This window comes from Rattus norvegicus, chromosome 9 (assembly GCF_036323735.1).
Source record: "Rattus norvegicus strain BN/NHsdMcwi chromosome 9, GRCr8, whole genome shotgun sequence".
Classification (NCBI taxonomy): Eukaryota; Metazoa; Chordata; class Mammalia; order Rodentia; family Muridae; genus Rattus; species Rattus norvegicus.
The window spans coordinates 17,273,046-17,290,691 of NC_086027.1; the positions used below are offsets into that span (position 1 = coordinate 17,273,046).

The following is a 17,646-nucleotide window of genomic DNA, read 5'->3' on the forward strand; positions in this document are numbered from 1 at the left end:
ACTAATATCCTAAGATTTATTTTTAAAGCGACTTTAACAAAATATGACTTACTCACCCCCAAATTAATCCAGTTTAAGTCTACAGTGCAATGGTTCCCCATAAATCTACCCGAGTTTGTTGCTAGACCACGAAACAAAAGAATGAGAGTGTATGCAGTTATGTAAAATGGTATGCAACAGTATTGACCACTGCATAATTATACTGCACTACTTTTGAATTCTTCAAAATTCAGGCCTTTTATTGATAGTTGTACAAAAATACATTATCCTAGAGTTGAGAAAATATACAGTATTTCATCTGGGCTTTTTTTTTCATTGAGACTTTAATATTTTTGCATCTTTTGCTAGTATCGTTAGATTCTTTATAAGAGTTTTATTTTTTGGAGTTTTTTTCTTTCTTTTTTTTTTTTTTTGCCAATCTAGTCAGTATTTGATGCCATTTCAATGTTCTAAGGATTTTGATGAAAATAATACTACAATGATAAAGTGATACTCATTTTCTTGAGCCATTTACATATGCATATACACACATATATGGGAAGTTATATATACATATTTCTATGCTATAGTGTGTAGAATACAATTCTATTATACGTCAACATATACATTTTGCTCAATATGATTTCTGTGAATGTTATCAGTCATGGGGAAATATTAAGAGCCTGAATAAACATGGACAATATTTGCAGAATGCACATAAAATTGAAGATGGTATATAAGCAAAAATGTGAAGTATATCACTTACAGCTAATTAAATATAAAATTTAATTAAAAATTAAAAATTTAATTTTTAATAGATTAAAAAATTTAAATCATCTTTACCCAGATTCTTGTTTTTTTTTTGAAATGTGTCTCCTGGATGATTTGAATTATATATGCTGCTCAAGATCCTTTTAACAACAGTGACCTAATGCCTTAAATGTGTTTCTGATATTTCCATTCACTTGATCACTGTTCAATAATTGTACCAAGTTGATAACTGTACTTTCTTTTTTATCACTTTTTTGTGACTCTCGTACATCCCTTTACCATTTCTGAATTATTTTTAATATTGCTGTGACCCTTTTCTAGCTTCTAGATGTAGATACATTAACTGATTAGAAGGTTTTATTTTTAAAGATTTATTTATTTATGTACATGAGCACTCTGTTTGCGAGTGTGCCTGCATCTCAGAAGAGAGCTTCAGACAGAAGAGGGCATTGGATCCCACTACAGATAGTTGTAGGTCACCATGTGGTTGCTGGGAATTGAACTTGGGAGCAATGGAGAAGCAGCGCTCTTAACCACCAAGCCATCTCTCCAGCCTGATAAAAAAAGATTTTAAATTTCTTTCTTTTTGTGTTTGTTTGCAATCTTTCTTCTTGAGAACACTGTAATGGAATGTCCAAATGGTGATTAGTGGCGGTTGGTAGAAGGAGCCATGTGTGTGATGCTGCTATATGTGTGAGGGGCTGGCAACAAGGTGCAGAGCCAAGACCATGGACCAGTGCCCTGAGGCTCTCCTGCTGGACTTGGGCTCTCAGCCCTATCAGGATGCCTTCAGGTGAGGACACCAGGTGGTGGCTTGTGCCCTGCTGAGCCGGCCTAGGAGAGTGGCAACCACAATCGCCATGCCCAAGCCTCCAGCCTGGGGCACCTGGAAGCTCCAGAGGTGAGGGCCGCGGTTAAGTCACGGTGGGCCTGGGGGCCGCAGAAGCCGCCCTGCGCTTCCGCAGAGCCCTGAGGGGTACTGACGCGCCTGAGCGGAGCCGGGAGTTCCACAGCACGCGCCTCCCCGTGTCGCGCCTCCCGGTGTTGCCTGCACCTTGGAGTGGGCACACGTGTCCTTCCCACCCCGCAGCTCGACCGAGCCCGAGCCGGGCCTCAGGGCACGCGGAGCTCGTGGGTGAGCGCGGGGCCTGAGGGGACGGGGCGCGTGCGTTATATTTGGCGCCCGCAGCAGCGCGTGTGCCTGGGCGAGTTTTCCTTCCGCAGGTGCTGGCAGCCAGGGCGCCGCCGCCCAAGCTGACTCCTCTCTCTCCCGCTCTGACCCCGGCAGGGCCCAGAGGTGATTCTGCCTGCACGATGTCCTCCTTCCTGGAGGCGAGCTCTTCGCAGGCGCCACGTCGCGAACAAAAAGAGAAAGAAGAAAAGAAAAAGAGAAGAAGCGGCCAGGGAAGGGGGCGTTAGCGCCGTTGGGCGTCACCTCGGCCACGGGAGGGCGCGCTATGACAGCGGCGGGGTTTCCAACGGAGACTGCAGCCTCGCAGTGTCCAAGGAAGAAGCCCAGGCCAGTCCTGCCAGGGGACCTCGAGGCCTGGCGCTCGCGCAGACCCCTAGCCGGACCTCCGGTCTGGTCCCCAGGGACAGCAAGCAGCAAGCAGGGCGGGCTGCACCTTAAGAGCAGCATCATCAAGGTAGGTAGGAGACACGCGTCCCTCCTTAGGCTCCTTCTGCCCCCCTCCCCCGCCCTGGGAAAGCAGTGGCAGAAGGAGGCAATGCAAAGTGAGCCCATTGGGTAGGGAAGGGAGAGTTCAGGAATGTATGGAGAGCTGAAGTAGGGATTGGAAAGCCTATGGCATTGGGAAAGAGTGTAGAGGTGCTCTGGAGTGTGCATGAGAGCTGTGCTCTGACATCCCCAGAGCAACTTGGGGCTGTCACACCTCTCCAGATGACTTGGAATTAAATGGCCTGTACCTGCCAGGGCAGGACACGCTTTTCAGAGGCAGCTTAGCCTGGTGGCACACTCCCTGTAATGTTTCCATTGTATGTTAAAGGACAGGGATCATGGGAAAATATTTTCTTAAAACCTCAGGCAATGAATTATTATTTAATAGATTTCTTCTGATCTACTTTTGTAATTGGTTGCCCCTTGCAAGAGATTGTATTTGGAGGATGTAAAATACCCTCCTTCAATTACTTGGAGAAAGGGAATATAAACAGAGATTTCCTCTTTTTTAGCCTCCAAAGTTCTGAGAGATTACAGTTCTGCATAATTTAATTCTTTCCTGCCTGCTATGAGCAGGCCTCCAGATCAGCAAGTTCCTTTGGAATGGTTTTGCTTGTTTTTGTTTATTTTCCATGGTGCTGATTAGAAAGCCATGAATTGTTTTGTGAATTTTAAATTTCAAGAGGTGGCATCCAGAGTTGATGGTGGTTTCCTTCAAACATTGCAGTGTAGTTGCAGCATAAAAAAATATTTCTTGTGACAAGAACAGGAAAAAGAAAGTTGATGAGCTAAGAAAAGTAGAGCCTTGAGCCAGATCAACCATTTGGCTTCCTCAAATATGGAGCAAGCATGGAATGTGGCTTTTTCAGAATCGAGGGTTTTTTTAGGATTGGGCAGTGAATACTGTGTGGTGCTAACCCATCCCTTTTGTGGCTGACAACCCTTAGGAGACAGGTGAGAATGTGCCAACAGCACAGAGTTGGCACTGCTGGTGTTTGAACTAAGAAGTGCTCAGGAACTGTGAAAGATTCTCTGTTATCACCCTGGAGCCATCTAGGGAAATAGACCACTGTGATGCTGTGTAAGAGGCCATTGGGAGGGCTGGAGAGATGGCTCAGTGGGTAAGAGCACCAGTGTTCTTCCAGAGGTCCTGAGTTCAAATGCCAGCAACCACATGGTGGCTCACAACCATCTGTAATGAGTACTGATGCCCTCTTCTGGTGTGTCTGAAGACAGCTGCATTGTCTCACATATAAATAAATAAATCTTACAAAAGATTGTCATTTACTGCGGTTTCTATGTGGACAGGGCACAGTTGAAGGGCTTAAAGATCAAGTACATTGCCTGTCTTTAAAGATCAAGTGTATCACCTAACATTCAAACCAAGAAATGTAGTGTCTTTTTTGCTGCTTCTGTACCTTTAAGTGATGTAACGTTTCTCCTATTACGTCGTTTGTTTCCATGATAGTTGTTTTCAAGTATATATGATTATCGCTCCTATTTGCAGAGCTATTCAATATTTTCATTGGTTAAATATTTGTGGTGAATTTACATTGTGATATCAGTAAAATGCTATGTGAAAATTTTAGAGAATATACCGGTTTGGGTAATTGTAATAACCTTTCCCCTCAAGTGGTGGCCTGTTTTCACATTGAAAAGACTGGAATTCATTACCATCCATAGCAGGATTGATAGGGAAGCACAATGGACAGCGACAGTGTTGTTCCCTTTGACAGTTGTGGGAGCCAAGAAAGAAGTGTGACTTGCTTTTTGTGACTTACAAAATCAAGACTGAGTATCATTACTGTAGAAGCCCATGGAAAAAATGATGAAGTTTTCAGAAATCACCAGTTAAAGAAATGGTGGTTTTGTTTATATTGAATTCTGAGTTTCAAAGTTATGTTTCATTTTTCTTTATTCCTTAATGAGGAATAAAGTTTTTTATTCACCATTACACCCTTAGATACACAGTGCTAGGATCGTAGAAGGTGCTCAATAAATCACTGACCATTGGGGAGGAGGAATGATAAGAAAGTATGTATTTTCTGTAAGTTCTGCTAGTTTTGGGAACAGGTGGTTTTAGGTTGACCAGTTACAGCTTGGTATCTTGTCCCACATAAGACAACTTGACAGAACCCCCTTTCTGGCCATTATGTTCAACTTATTTTTGTCTTAATCATTCTTGAAAATCATGGAAGTAGTGTGGAAAATTGATTGTACCTGCAGTATAGCAAAAGAGGCCAGTCTAGATAGGAAGCAGTTATGTTTCTCCATGAGCTGATGTCTTAAAACATCTAGATTTTAGGAATTTGGTGTTGTGTTTTCTAAACATACATCTTACAGCATACAGATAACATCAAATAGAATAAAGGAATCTTTTGATTTAGCACCAAATTCCATAAAGCAATGACAACTGCACAGCTCTCTTGGCTATATGAATAGCGGAAATTATATTTCACTCTTTTAAAGAAATAATGAAAGTACTTAAGGTTAAGCAAAGCCCATTGGAATAGTTTACTGTGGTGTTTCTCTTTGGTTTCTTGTGCTCTTTTAGAAGACAACTTTAAGAAGTCAGGGCAGTCAGGTGGTCAGTGTGGTCAGGCAGTCATGAACAGATGGTTAAGCGATGTGCTAGGGCCCCATAGGCCAGTGAGCCCAGCCAAAGAGCAGAGGCTAGCCAGTGAGCCTGACTGAAGAGCAGAGGCTAGGCAGTGAGCCTGACTGAAGAGCAGAGGCTAGCCAGTGAGCCTGACTGAAGAGCAGAGGCTGCCCAGTGAGCCAGGCTGAAGAGCAGAGGCTAGCCAGTGAGCCTGACTGAAGAGCACAGGCTAGTCAGTGAGCCTCGCTGAAGGCTGAAGAGCAGTGATTTTAACCTTTATTTCTAAGTTCTTCCATTTTCCTAAAATTTCTACATAAGTTTGCCTCCATAAAGTTTGGCTTTAAAGGTTCTCCTTGCTCTCTTCTTCTTATCTCCTTCCCTCTTGCTCTTATGTCACAATAATTTCCTTACTCTCAATGCCTTACTCTCAACGCTATGCTTTACTTCTAAGTTCTTCTTGAGTTCTGTTCTCTTCAGTTCAGTTCTGTCTAAAAAGCTTTCTCTCTCTTTGTCCTCAGCATTTGTATATCTTTCTGAACACAGCATCACATGGTGAAAAGTTCACCACAAGTTTGCACAGGAATTCAAATCATAAGTTGGATAATCAGTTTACGACAGAGAATGTTTACATGCATATCCATGAAGAGTAATCATCAGGATAAACCATCACCATCTGTCACTAGCTCTGCACATTCATGGAGAGTTAAAAGCTGTAATTTTTATGAGAAAAGAATAAGTGAAATTACCTCTAGGTAAATCCAGTCAATTATTTATGTTCAGTCCTTGCACCTATAGTAAATCATTAGTTCTCTTTTTATGAACTTTGGTTAATTGGTTTATACCCTCTTAGGATGGGCTCTAATTTGTAGATGCCTGCTTGGTATTGCAGAAGCAATTCACTCATGACACTTTAAGAAGAAGAGTTCTCAATGCAATTTTGATTACCAGAGAAAACTTAATAGCATTCTCATTATAAAGGAGCTTAAAATTACTAATCTCATTTTAGGAATTCTTATAGAATTATAAGAATTATAGGAATTAAGACATCATCTATTTGTCTGTACATCATCATGCCAAGACAATACATCTTCATTGCTCTGTGGTGATCTGCTCAAAAGAGTAGGGTAAAGAGCATTTCAAATACAGAGGCAGATACTTGCAGCCAACCATTTAGCTGAGATCAGGGTCCCCAATGGGGGAGTAAGAGAAAGGATTGAGGGAGCTGAAGGGGTTTACAGCCCCATTAGAACAACACTAAGAAACACCCAGAGCTCCCAGGACCCGAAACCACCATCCAAAGAGTACACATGGACAGAAACATGGCTACAGCTGCATATGTAGAAGAGGATGGCCTTCTTGGGCACAAATGGGAGGAGAAGCCCTTAGTCTTGTCAAGGCTTGATGGCCCAGCTTAGGGGAAACCAGAACAAGGAGGCAGGTAGGCCTGGGTGGTTGGGTGGGTGTGGTAACACCCTCATAGTAGAAGGGGAAGGGGGTGTTATAAGGGGTTTTGTGGATGGGATACCAGGAAAAGGGATAACATTTGAAATGTAACAAAAGCCCTCTCTGGGGATGGACAGGAGCTAAGGTGCTCTGAGCCCCTACTTCCCTGCTGCCTCCCTTTGATCACGACTGTGGTGCATGGTGTCAGCCTGGGACTCCCCATGGGCTGCTGCTGGCACGGGTATTGGCATTCAGGGCCAAGAGCATGATGAGCAAGGAGCACATGGTTAGTCCCGATTCAGAGCAGGGCCAGTGGCCACCAGAGAACAAGCACAGTTCCCTGTACAATCATGAGGACTTCCTGGGTAGGAGGACTCCAAGACCTTTGAACCTAAGCCTGGATGAGAGCAGGAGAGGCTGGGGAAAATTGTTGATCCAATTGACAGTGATGGAGGCAGCCTTGTTACTACTGAAGACCTGAAAGTTTGGATCAAACAGGTACAGAAAAGATACATCAACCATAATGTGGCTAAACTCTGGAAGGATTATGATAGGGACATAGAGGAAAAAATCTCCTGGGAGGAATACAAGCAGGCCACCTATAGCTACTACCTGGGAAACCTTGCTGATTTCCAAGATATCTGTGTTCATCACAACTTTAAAAAGTTGCCTCCACGAGATGAGAGGAGGTTTAAGGCCTTGACGGTGACCTGACAGCTACTCAGGACGGGTTCATTGCTTTTCTGCACTAAGAGGATTTAGAACATATGAAGGAGATTGTAGTTCTGGAAACGGTGGAGAATATCGACAAGAACAGGGATGGTTTTGTGGACCAGGATGAGTACATTGTGGACATCTTTTTCTCAAGAGGACAATTGCCCTGAGACCGACTGGGTTTTGTCTGGGGAGCAGTTCAATGATTTCCCAGATCTGAACAAGGATGGGAAACTGGATTAGGATGAGATTCACCAGTGGATCCTCCCTCAGGACTATGACCATGCACAGGCTGAGGCCCAGCATCTGGTGTATGAGTCAGATAAAAACAAGGATGAGATGCTGACCAATGAGGAGATTCTAGACAACTGGACCATGTTTGTGGGAAGCCATGCCACCAATTACAGGGAAGATCTTACCAAAAATCATGATGATCTTTGAAAGAAACTCATCCTCATGTGGTCAACAGTCACATGCTTTCTACGGATATTCTGGTTGATTGCTATATTTGTCAAGTATATAGCAGTTGTGTCCCTAAACAATAAGAAACCTTTCTAAAGCTCAAAAACATCATACATTGCAACACAAACAATAATAGTAGGAGATTTAAACATGCCACTTTCATCAATGGACAGATCAGGGAAACAGAAATTAAATAGAGACACAGAAAGACTAACAGGTTATGAAACAAATGGATTTAACATATACTTATGGAACACTCCACCCTAAAACCAAAGGATATACCTTCTTCTCAGCATCTCATTGTACCTTCTCCAAAATTGACCATATAATCGGTCACAAAACAGGCCTCAACAGATACAGGAAAGTAGAAATAATCCCATGCCTCGTATCAAAAAACCACGGACTAAGGCTGCTGATCAATAACAACAAATAGGACAGAAACCCCACATATACATGGAAGTTGAAGTCAATGACAACTTGGTCATTGGAGACATAAGAAAGAAATTAAAGACTTCTTAGAATTTAATGAAAATGAAGATACAACATACCCAAACTTATGGGACACAATAAAAGCAGCGCTAAGAGGAAAACTCATAGCTCTGTATGCCTGCAAAAAGACACAGGAGAGAGCATATGTCAGCAACTTGACAGCACACCTAAAAGCTCTAGAAAAAATTAAATAAAGCGTAGAGGAGTAGAAGGCAGGAAATAATCAAACTCAGGGCTGAAATCAAACAAGAAGAAACAAAACTGAGTATCAAAAGAATCAGCAAACCCAGGAGCTGGTTCTTTGAGAAAATCAACGAGATACATAAACGCTTAGCCATATTAACGAGAGGTCACAGAGAGTGTATCCAAATTAATAAAATCAGAAATAAAAGGGAGACATAACAACAAAATCTGAAGAAATTAAAAAGATCATCAGATCCTACTACAAAAATATATATTCAACAAAACTGGAAAATGTGGAGGAAATGGACAATTTTCTATACAGATACCAGGTACCACAGTTAAATCAGGAACAAATAAACCATCGAAACAACCCGATAACTCATAAAGACATAGAAACTGCTATTAAACATCTCCCATCCAAAAAGAGCCCAGGACCAGATGGATTTAGTGCAGAATTCTATCAGACCTTCATAGAAGACTTCATACCAATACTGTCCAAAATATTCTGCAAAATAGAAACAGACAGAGCACTACCAAACTCCTTCTATGAAGCCACAATTACTCTTATACCTAAACCACACAAAGATACAACAAATATAGAGAAATTCACACCTATTTGATTTATGAATATTGATCAAAAATGCTCAAAAAAATTCTTGCAAACTGAATCCAAGAACACATCCAAACAGTCATTCATCATGGTCAAGTAGGCCTCATGGCAAGGATGCAGGGATGGTTTAATATACAGAAGTCCATCAACGAAATTCATCATATAAACAAAGTCAAAACCACATGATCATTTCATTAGATGCTGAGAAATCATTTGACAAAATTCATTACCCTTTCATTAATAAAGTCCTGGAAAGATCAGGAATTGAAGGCCTGAATCTAAATATAGGAAAATGCAAAATACATCAAACGTGTACCTAACATCAAACTAAACTTAGAATATTGAAGGTATCCCACTAAAATCAGGGGCTAGACAAGGCTGCCCACTCTTTCCCTACTTAAGTACAATATGGTACTTAACGTCCTAGCCATAGCAATCAAACAATGAAAGTAGGTCAAAGGGAAAAAATTAGAAGGGATGAAGTCAAAACACTAATATTTGAAGATGATATGATAGTCTACTTAAGCACCACCAAAATTCTACCAGAGAACTACTTAACCTGATCAACAACTTCAGCAAACTGTCCGAGTATAAAATTAACCCAAACAATTCAGTAGCCTTCCTCTACTCAAAGGGTAAACAGGCTGAGAAAGAAATTAGGGAAATGACACCCTTCACAATAGTCCCAAATAATATAAAATAACTTGCTGTTACTTGAACCAAGCAAGTAAAAAATCTGTATGACAAGAACTTCAAATCTCTGAAGAAATTGCAGACGGTCTCAGAAGATTGAAAGATCTCCCATGCTCATAGATTGGCAGGATGAATATGGTAAAAAATGACCATTTTGCCAAAGGCAATCTACAGATTCAATGCCATCACCAACAATATTCCTACTCAATTCTTTATTAAGGTAGAAAGTGCAATTTGCCGTCATTTGGTATAACATAAAACCCAGGATAGCAAAACTATACTCAACAATAAAAGAACTTCTGGGGGAATCACCATCTCTGACCTCAAGCAGTATTACAGAGCAATAGTGTGTATGGTATTGGCATACAGACAGACAGATCAGTGGAACATAATTGAAGACACAGAAATGAACACACACACCTAAGGTCATTTGATCTTTGACAAAGGAGTTAAAACATCCAATGGAAGAAAGATAGCATTTTTAACAAATGGTGCTGATTCAACTGGAGGTCAACATGTAGAAGAATGCAAGTTGACCCATTCTTATTACCCTGTACAAAGCTTAAGTCCAAGTGGATCAAGGACCTCCACATCAAACCAGATACACTAAAAGTAATGGATAAAAAGTAGGGAAGAGTCTCGAAGACATGAGCACTAAGGAAAATTTCCTGAACAAAATACCAATGGCTTATGCTTTAAAATCAAGAATCGACAATTGGGACCTCATAAAACTGAAAAGCTTCTGTAAGGCAAAGGACAGTGTCATTAGGACAAAAAGGCAACCCACAGATTGGGAAAAAATCTTTACCAATCCTGCATCTGATGGAGGGTAATATCCAAAGTATACACAAAACAGAAGAAGTTAGAGTACAGAGAGCCAAACACCCCTGTTAGTAAATGGGGTTCGGAGCTAAAGAAAACATTCTCAGCTGAGGAATATAGAATAGCTGAAAAGCACCTAAAGAAATGCTCAACATCCTTAGTCATCTGGGAAATGCAAATCAAAACAACACTAAGAATCCACCTCACACCAGTCAGGATGTCTAAGATCAAAAAATCAGGTGACAACAGATGCTGGGGAGGATGTGGAGAAAGAGGAACACTCCTCCATTGTTGCTGGGATTGCAAACTGGTACAAGCACTCTGGAAATCAGTCTGAACGTTCCTGGAAAATTGGACATTGCACTACCTGAGCACACAGCTATACCTGTCCTGGGCATATACCCAAAAGATACTCCAACATAAAACAAACACATATGATCCACTATGTTCATAGCAGCCTTATTCATAATAGCCAGAAGCTGGAATGAACCCACATGCCCTTCAACAGAGGAATTTATTCGAAAAATGTGGTACATCTACACAATGGAGTACCACTCAGCTATCAAAAACAATGACAACGTTCAATTCATAGGCAAATGGAAAGAACTAGAAAATATCATCCACAGTGAGGTAATCCAATCACAGAAAAACACACTTGGTATGCTCTTGGGAGCGATGGCCTTGAAGACCTCCATTATTGATGTTATTATTATAAAATTGTCGCCTTGACCAGACTCTTGTCGTGGAGTCCTTCTTCACATCTCTTGTCCCTCATTCTCTTCCAGATACTCAGCACCCCTCATTGACAGTATGTACTCATTGATAAGTGGATGTTGACCAAAACCTCGAATTACCCAAGATGCAATCTACAGATCTCAGGAAACTCAAGAAGAAGGATGACCAAAGTGCAGATGCTCCCACTCCTTCTTAAAATGGGGAACAAAAATATCCATAGGAGGGGATATGGAGGCCAAATCTAAAGCAGAGACTGAAGGAACAGCCATTCAGAGTCTGCCCCACATGTGGCCCATATGTATACAGCCACCAAAACTAGGTAAGATTGATGAAGCTAAAAAGTACTTACTGAAAGGGACCGGATATACATCTCCCCTGAGATACACATCCAGAGCATGTCAAATAAAGAGGTCAGTGCTGGCAGTAAACTCCTGAACTGAGAACAGGACGCCGTTTATGGGAATTAGAAGAAGGATTCAAAGAGCTGAAGGACTTGCAACCCCATAAGAACAGCAATGCCAACCAAATAAACCACTAGCAAAAGACTATACATGGACTGACCCAGGGGTCCAACTGCATATGTAGGAGAGAATATCCTTGTTGGGGCACCTGTGGAATGGGAAGCCCTTGTTCTTAACAAGGTTGGACCCTGAGTGCAGGGAAATGTTCATGTCCGGGAAGGGGTTTCTAAGTGGCATTGATTGGGGGACCATACATATGAGAGAGGGCACGGCAAGGGGGCTTATGGACCAAAAGCTGGGAAAGGGAATAACGTTTGAATAAAACATATATATCTATTAAAAAACTGAAATTTAAAAAAAATGATACTAATACCAAAAAATAATCAAAAAATGTGAATAAGAAAGAAATTTTAGGTTTTGGAAAAAGATGAATGCCAGGTATTTGAAAAACTGTATGATCATGGTAAACACTTTAATATACTTGAGAAATTTTTTACATGTTAATGAACTGCATCTTTTTTTTAAATAGTGAATGGAAATCCAGTCCCTTCCTGGATGTGAGGCTAGGGATCCAGATGTAGTGGAATTCATTATTTGTTGGTCCTGAATCTTTGAGTCTGCTTCTAACACAGCTTATGCCAAGGAAACTAGGCCAAGGTGATATCTAAGTCATTGACCAAACTATCTGGACTAACAATCACAGGTGAAATTCCACCTTGTAAATGGGAGGAGAGGAATAAAAGATAAGGATTTAAAAAAGGATTTAAGGATTTAAAAAAGATGAAATGTACCCAAAAAAATCCAATAAAAAAGTTTAAAATAAAAATAACTTAGGAAATACAAAATACTGGGGTGCCATTCCACAATCATGATGTGTTTCTTCTTTGATAGCTTACAGGTTAATTTACTTCTCTATAACTGATTTCTTATTTCAAAGAAAGTAATGGCATCATCTGTGGAGTGATGGTGAGAACAAAAGCTTTGCCGAACTTGAATAATCGATCCCTCCTGAGCATGTGCTTAACATTCTAAGCACAGGGAAATTTCCTGAGGGGATTAAAGAACAAAATCCAAACATAAAACAGGAACAACGATTTGAAAACATTCTGCACGCTGGGTATGAAGGCATGTTACAACTTTAATCAGCTTTGTAGGTATTTCTAATAAACATACAAGAAACAAAAATCCTATCACAGTCCTAGCAGTTGCATCCAACAAAGAGAAAGCTGTGAGGTAGTGCGTGCTGCTTCTTTCCCCAGATACCCCTGGGCCTCAGGCCTGCACCCAGTGAGCTGGACCAAGAGCAGCCAGGTTGAATTCCTGCTGCCATGGCAGGATTCTGCAGGAACATTTCCCTTTGACAACAAGGAACCTGTGTGGAGGAGACCTCTTGGTGAGTCCTCATGGACTCTGCATTTCCTATTCTACAGGGAGAAGCCCTGCCAGGTCTTTGGCAAGGCCAGCCATTTGTATGGGGAAGTCTCTGGTCCTGTGGCAGAGAAGGAGGAATGGCAGAAAGAATGGCAGCTCCACTGAGATCAAAGGATAACCCTTCTAGGCCTATGACCTCCTAATTAATTTATCTTTCACCCGATGCCCTATTCACATTTTCTTAATCTCATACAACTGTGATCTTGATGAGCAGCTGGGCTCTTGTTTTCTTAATCAGTTCTTTGTTGTAACAGACCTTTTTAACTTACTCCAGCCCCTGAGACTTATTCATACCTTCTGTATGCAGTAGGACCCTTGGTGGGCCTGTCATCTCAAAAATAGAAGGTTCAGTAATCCAAAAGATTGGATTACTCTCTCTCCCTCTCCAACCCCAACAGGGCCCAGAGGTGATTCTGCCTGCACGATGTCCTCCTTGCTGGAGGCGAGCTCTTCCCAGGCGCCACATCGCGAACAAAAGGAGAAAGAAAAAAAGAAAAGAAAAAGCACAAGCAGCAGCCAGGGAAGGGGGTCTTAGCGGCGTTGGGGTTCACCCAACAGCGGGGGGGTTTCCAACAGAGATTGCAGCCTTGCAGTGTCCAGGGACAAAGCCCAGGCCAGTCCTGCCAGGGGTCATGGAGGCGTGGCGCTCGCGCGGACCCCTAGCCCGGCCGCAGGCCTGCTCCCCAGGAACAGCAAGCAGCAAGCAGGGCGGGCTGCACCGCCAGAGCAGCATCATAAAGGTAGGTAGGAGACCCGCGTCCCTCCTTAGGCTCCTTCTGGCCCTCCTCCCCCGCCCTGGGAAAGCAGTGGCAGAAGGAGGCAATGCAAAGTGAGCCCATTGGGTAGGGGAAGGGAGGGTTCAGGGATGTATGGAGAGCTGAAGCAGGGATTGGAAAGCCTATGGCATTGGGAAAGAGTGGAGAGGGGCTCTGGAGAGTGCATGAGAGCTGTGCTCTGACATCCCCAGAGCAACTTGGGGATCTCACCTCTCTCCAGATTGACTTGGACCAGGGCAGGACAGGCTTTTAAGAGGAAGCTTAGCCTGGTGGCACACTCCCTGTAATGTTTCTATTGTATGTTAAAGGACAGGGATCATGGGAAAATATTTTCTTAAAACCTCAGGCAATGAATGTATTATTTAATAGATTTCTTCTGATCTACTTTGTAATTGGTTGCCCCTTGCAAGAGATTGTATTTGGAGGATGTAATATACCCTCCTTCAATTACTCCGGAAAAGGGAACATAAACAGAGATTTCCTCTTTTTTAGCCTCCAAAGCTCTGAGAGATTACAGTTCTGCATAATTTAATTCTTTCCTGCCTGCTATGAGCAGGCCTCCAGATCAGCAAGTTCCTTTGGAATGGTTTTGCTTGTTTTTGTTTATTTTCCATGGTGCTGATTAGAAAGCCATGAATTATTTCGTGAATTTTAAATTTCAAGAGGTGACACCCAGAGTTTATGGTGGTTTCCTTCAAACATTGCAGTGTAGTTGCAGCATAAGAAAATACTTCTTGTGACAAGAAGTGGAAAAAGAATGTTGATGAGCTAAGAAAAATAGAGCCTTGAGCCAGATTAACCATTTGGCTTCTTCAAATATGGAGTAAGCATGGAATGTTGTTTTTTTAGAATCGAAGCGGTTTTTAGGATTGGGCAGTGAATGCTGTGTGGTGCTAACCCATCCCTTTTGTGGCTGACAACCACCTTTAGGAGACAGGTCAGAATGTGCCAACAGCACAGAGTTGGCACTGGTGGTGTTAAACTCAAAAGTGCTCAGGAACTGTGAAAGTTTCTCTGTTATCACCTTGGAGCCATCTAGTGAAATAGAGCACTGTGATGCTGTGTAAGAGGCCATTGTGAGGGCTGGAGAGATGGCTCAGTGGGTAAGAGCACCAAGTGTTCTTCCAGAGGTCCTGAGTTCAAATGCCCGAGACCACATGGTGGCTCACAACAATCTGTAAGGAGTACTGATGCCCTCTTCTGTTGTGTCTTAAGACAGATGCATTGTCTCACATATAAATAAATAAATCTTACAAATGATTGTCATCTACTGCAGTTTCTATGTGGACAGGGCACAGTTGAAGTGCTTAAAGATCAAGTACATTGTCTGTCTTTAAAGATCAAGTGTATCACCTAACTTTTAAACCAAGAAATGTAGTGTCTTTTTTGCTGCTTCTGTACCTTTTAATGATGTATGTTTTCTCCTAGTACGTCGTTTGTTTCCATGATAGTTGTTTTCAAGTGTATATGATTATTGCTCCTATTTGCAGAGCTATTCAATATTTCTGTTTTCATTGGTTAAATATTTGTGGTGAATTTGCATTGTGATATCAGTAAAATGCTATGTGAAAATTTTAGAGAATATACCGGTTTGGGTAATTATAATAACCTTTCCCCTCAAGTGGTGGCCTGTTTACACATTTAAAAGACTGGAATGTATAACCATCCATAGCAGGATTGATAGGGAAGCACAATGGACAGCGACAGTGTTGTTCCCTTTGACAGTTGTGGGAGCCAAGAAAGAAGTGTGACTTGCTTTTTGTGACTTACAAAATCAAGACTGAGTATCATTATGGTAGAAGCCCATGGAAAAATGATGAAGTTTTCAGAAATCACCAGTTAAAGAAATGGTGGTATTGCTAATATTGAATCCTGAGTTCCAAAATTATGGTTCATTTTTTTTATTCCTCAATGAGGCTTTTTATTAAGTTTTTTATTCACCATTACACCCTTAGATGCACAGTGCTAGGATCGTAGTAGGTGCTCAATAAATCTCTGACCATCGGGGAGGAGGAATGATAAGAAAGTATGTATTTTCTTTAAGTTCTGTTACATTTGGGAACAGATGGTTTTAGGTTGACCAGTCATAGCTTGGTATCTTGTCCAATATAAGACAACTTGACAGAACCCCCTTTCTGGCCATTATGTTCAACCTATTTTTCTCTTAATCATTCTTGAAAATCATGGAAGTAATGTGGAAAATTGATGGTACCTGCAGAATAGCAAAAAATGCCAGTCTAGATGGGTAAGCAGTTATGTTTCTCCATCATCTGATGTCTTAAAACATCTAGATTTTAGGAATTTGGTGTTGTGTTTTCCAAAGATACATCTTATAACATACAGATAACGTCGTAATAGAATAAAGGAATATTTTGATTTAGCACAAAATTCCATAAAGCAATGACTACTGCACAGCTCTCTTGGCCATATGAATTACAGAAATTATATTTCACTTTTTTAAAGAAATAACGAAAGTACTTAAGGTTGAAAAAGCCCATTGGAAAAGGTCCCTGTGGTGCTTCTCTTTTGTTTCTTGTGCTCCTTCTAGAGGACAGCTTTAAGAAGTCAGGGCGGTCAGGTGGTCAGTGTGGTCAGGCAGTCATGAGCAGATGGTTAAGCGATGTGCCAGGCCCCATAGGCCACTGAGCCTGACTGAAGAGCAGAGGCTAGGCAGTGAGCCAGGCTGAAGAGCAGAGGCTAGCCATTGACCCTGACTGAAGAGCAGAGGTTAGCCAGTGAGCCTGACTGAAGAGCACAGGCTAGACAGTGAGCCTGACTAAAGACCACAGGCTAGACAGTGAGCCCGACTGAAGACCACAGGCTAGCCAGTGAGCCTGACTGAAGAGCAGAGGCTAGCCAGTGAGCCAGGCTGAAGAGCAGAGGCTAGCCAATGAGCCTGACTGAAGAGCAGAGGCTAGCCAGTGAGCCTGACTGAGGAGCAGAGGCTAGCCAGTGAGCCTGACTGAAGAGCAGAGGCTAGCCAGTGAGCCTGACTGAAGAGCACAGGCTAGCCAGTGAGCCAGTCTGAAGAGCAGAGGCTAGTCAGTGAGCCAGGTTGAAGAGCAGAGGCTAGGCAGTGCGCCTGACTGAAGAGCATAGGCTAGCCAGTGAGCCTGACTGAAGAGCAGAGGCTAGCCAGGGAACCTGACTGAAGAGCAGAGGCTAGACAGTGAGCCTGACTGAAGAGCAGAGGCTAGTCAGTGAGCCAGGCTGAAGAGCAGAGGCTAGCCAGTGAACCATGCTGAAGAGCAGAGGGTACCAGTGAGCCCAGCTGAAGAGCAGAGGCTAGCCAGTGAGCCAGGCTGAAGAGCAGAGGCTAGGCAGTGAGCCAGGCTGAAGAGCAGGGGCTAGCCAGTGAGCCTGACTGAAGAGCACAGGCTAGACAGTGAGCCAGGCTGAAGAACAGAGGCTAGCCAGTGATCCAGGCTGAAGAGCAGGGGCTAGCCAGTGAGCCTGACTGAAGAGCAGAGGGTAGCCAGTGAGCCTGACTGAAGAGCAGAGGTTAGCCAGTGAGCCTGACTGAAGAGCACAGGCTAGCCAGTGAGCCAGGCTGAAGGCTGAAGAGCAGTGATTTTAACCTTTATTTCTAAGTTCTTCAGTTTTCCTAAAAGACAAAAGTCTGCCTCCATAAAGTTTGACTTAGAAGGGTCTCCTTGCTCTCTTCTTCTTATCTCCTTTCCTCTTGCTCTTATGACACAATAATTTCCTTACTCTCAATGCCTTACTCTCAATGCTATGCCTTTACTTCTATGTTCTTCTTGAGTTCTGTTCTCTTCAGTTCAGTTCTGTCTAAAAAGCTT

At 42.4% G+C, this 17,646-nt stretch overlaps 1 protein-coding gene across 1 annotated transcript in view; it reads left to right on the forward strand.

Moving 5' to 3' along the window:
* Nucleotides 1-1,951: 1,951 nt before the first annotated feature.
* Nucleotides 1,952-17,646, forward strand: part of LOC691414 (hypothetical protein) — a 33,450-nt gene continuing 17,755 nt past the window's right edge. Inside the window, exon 1 of the mRNA XM_063268076.1 lies at nt 1,952-2,396. The gene's annotated coding sequence lies outside the window, so the exon portion shown is untranslated. The remainder of the gene's footprint in view (nt 2,397-17,646) is intronic.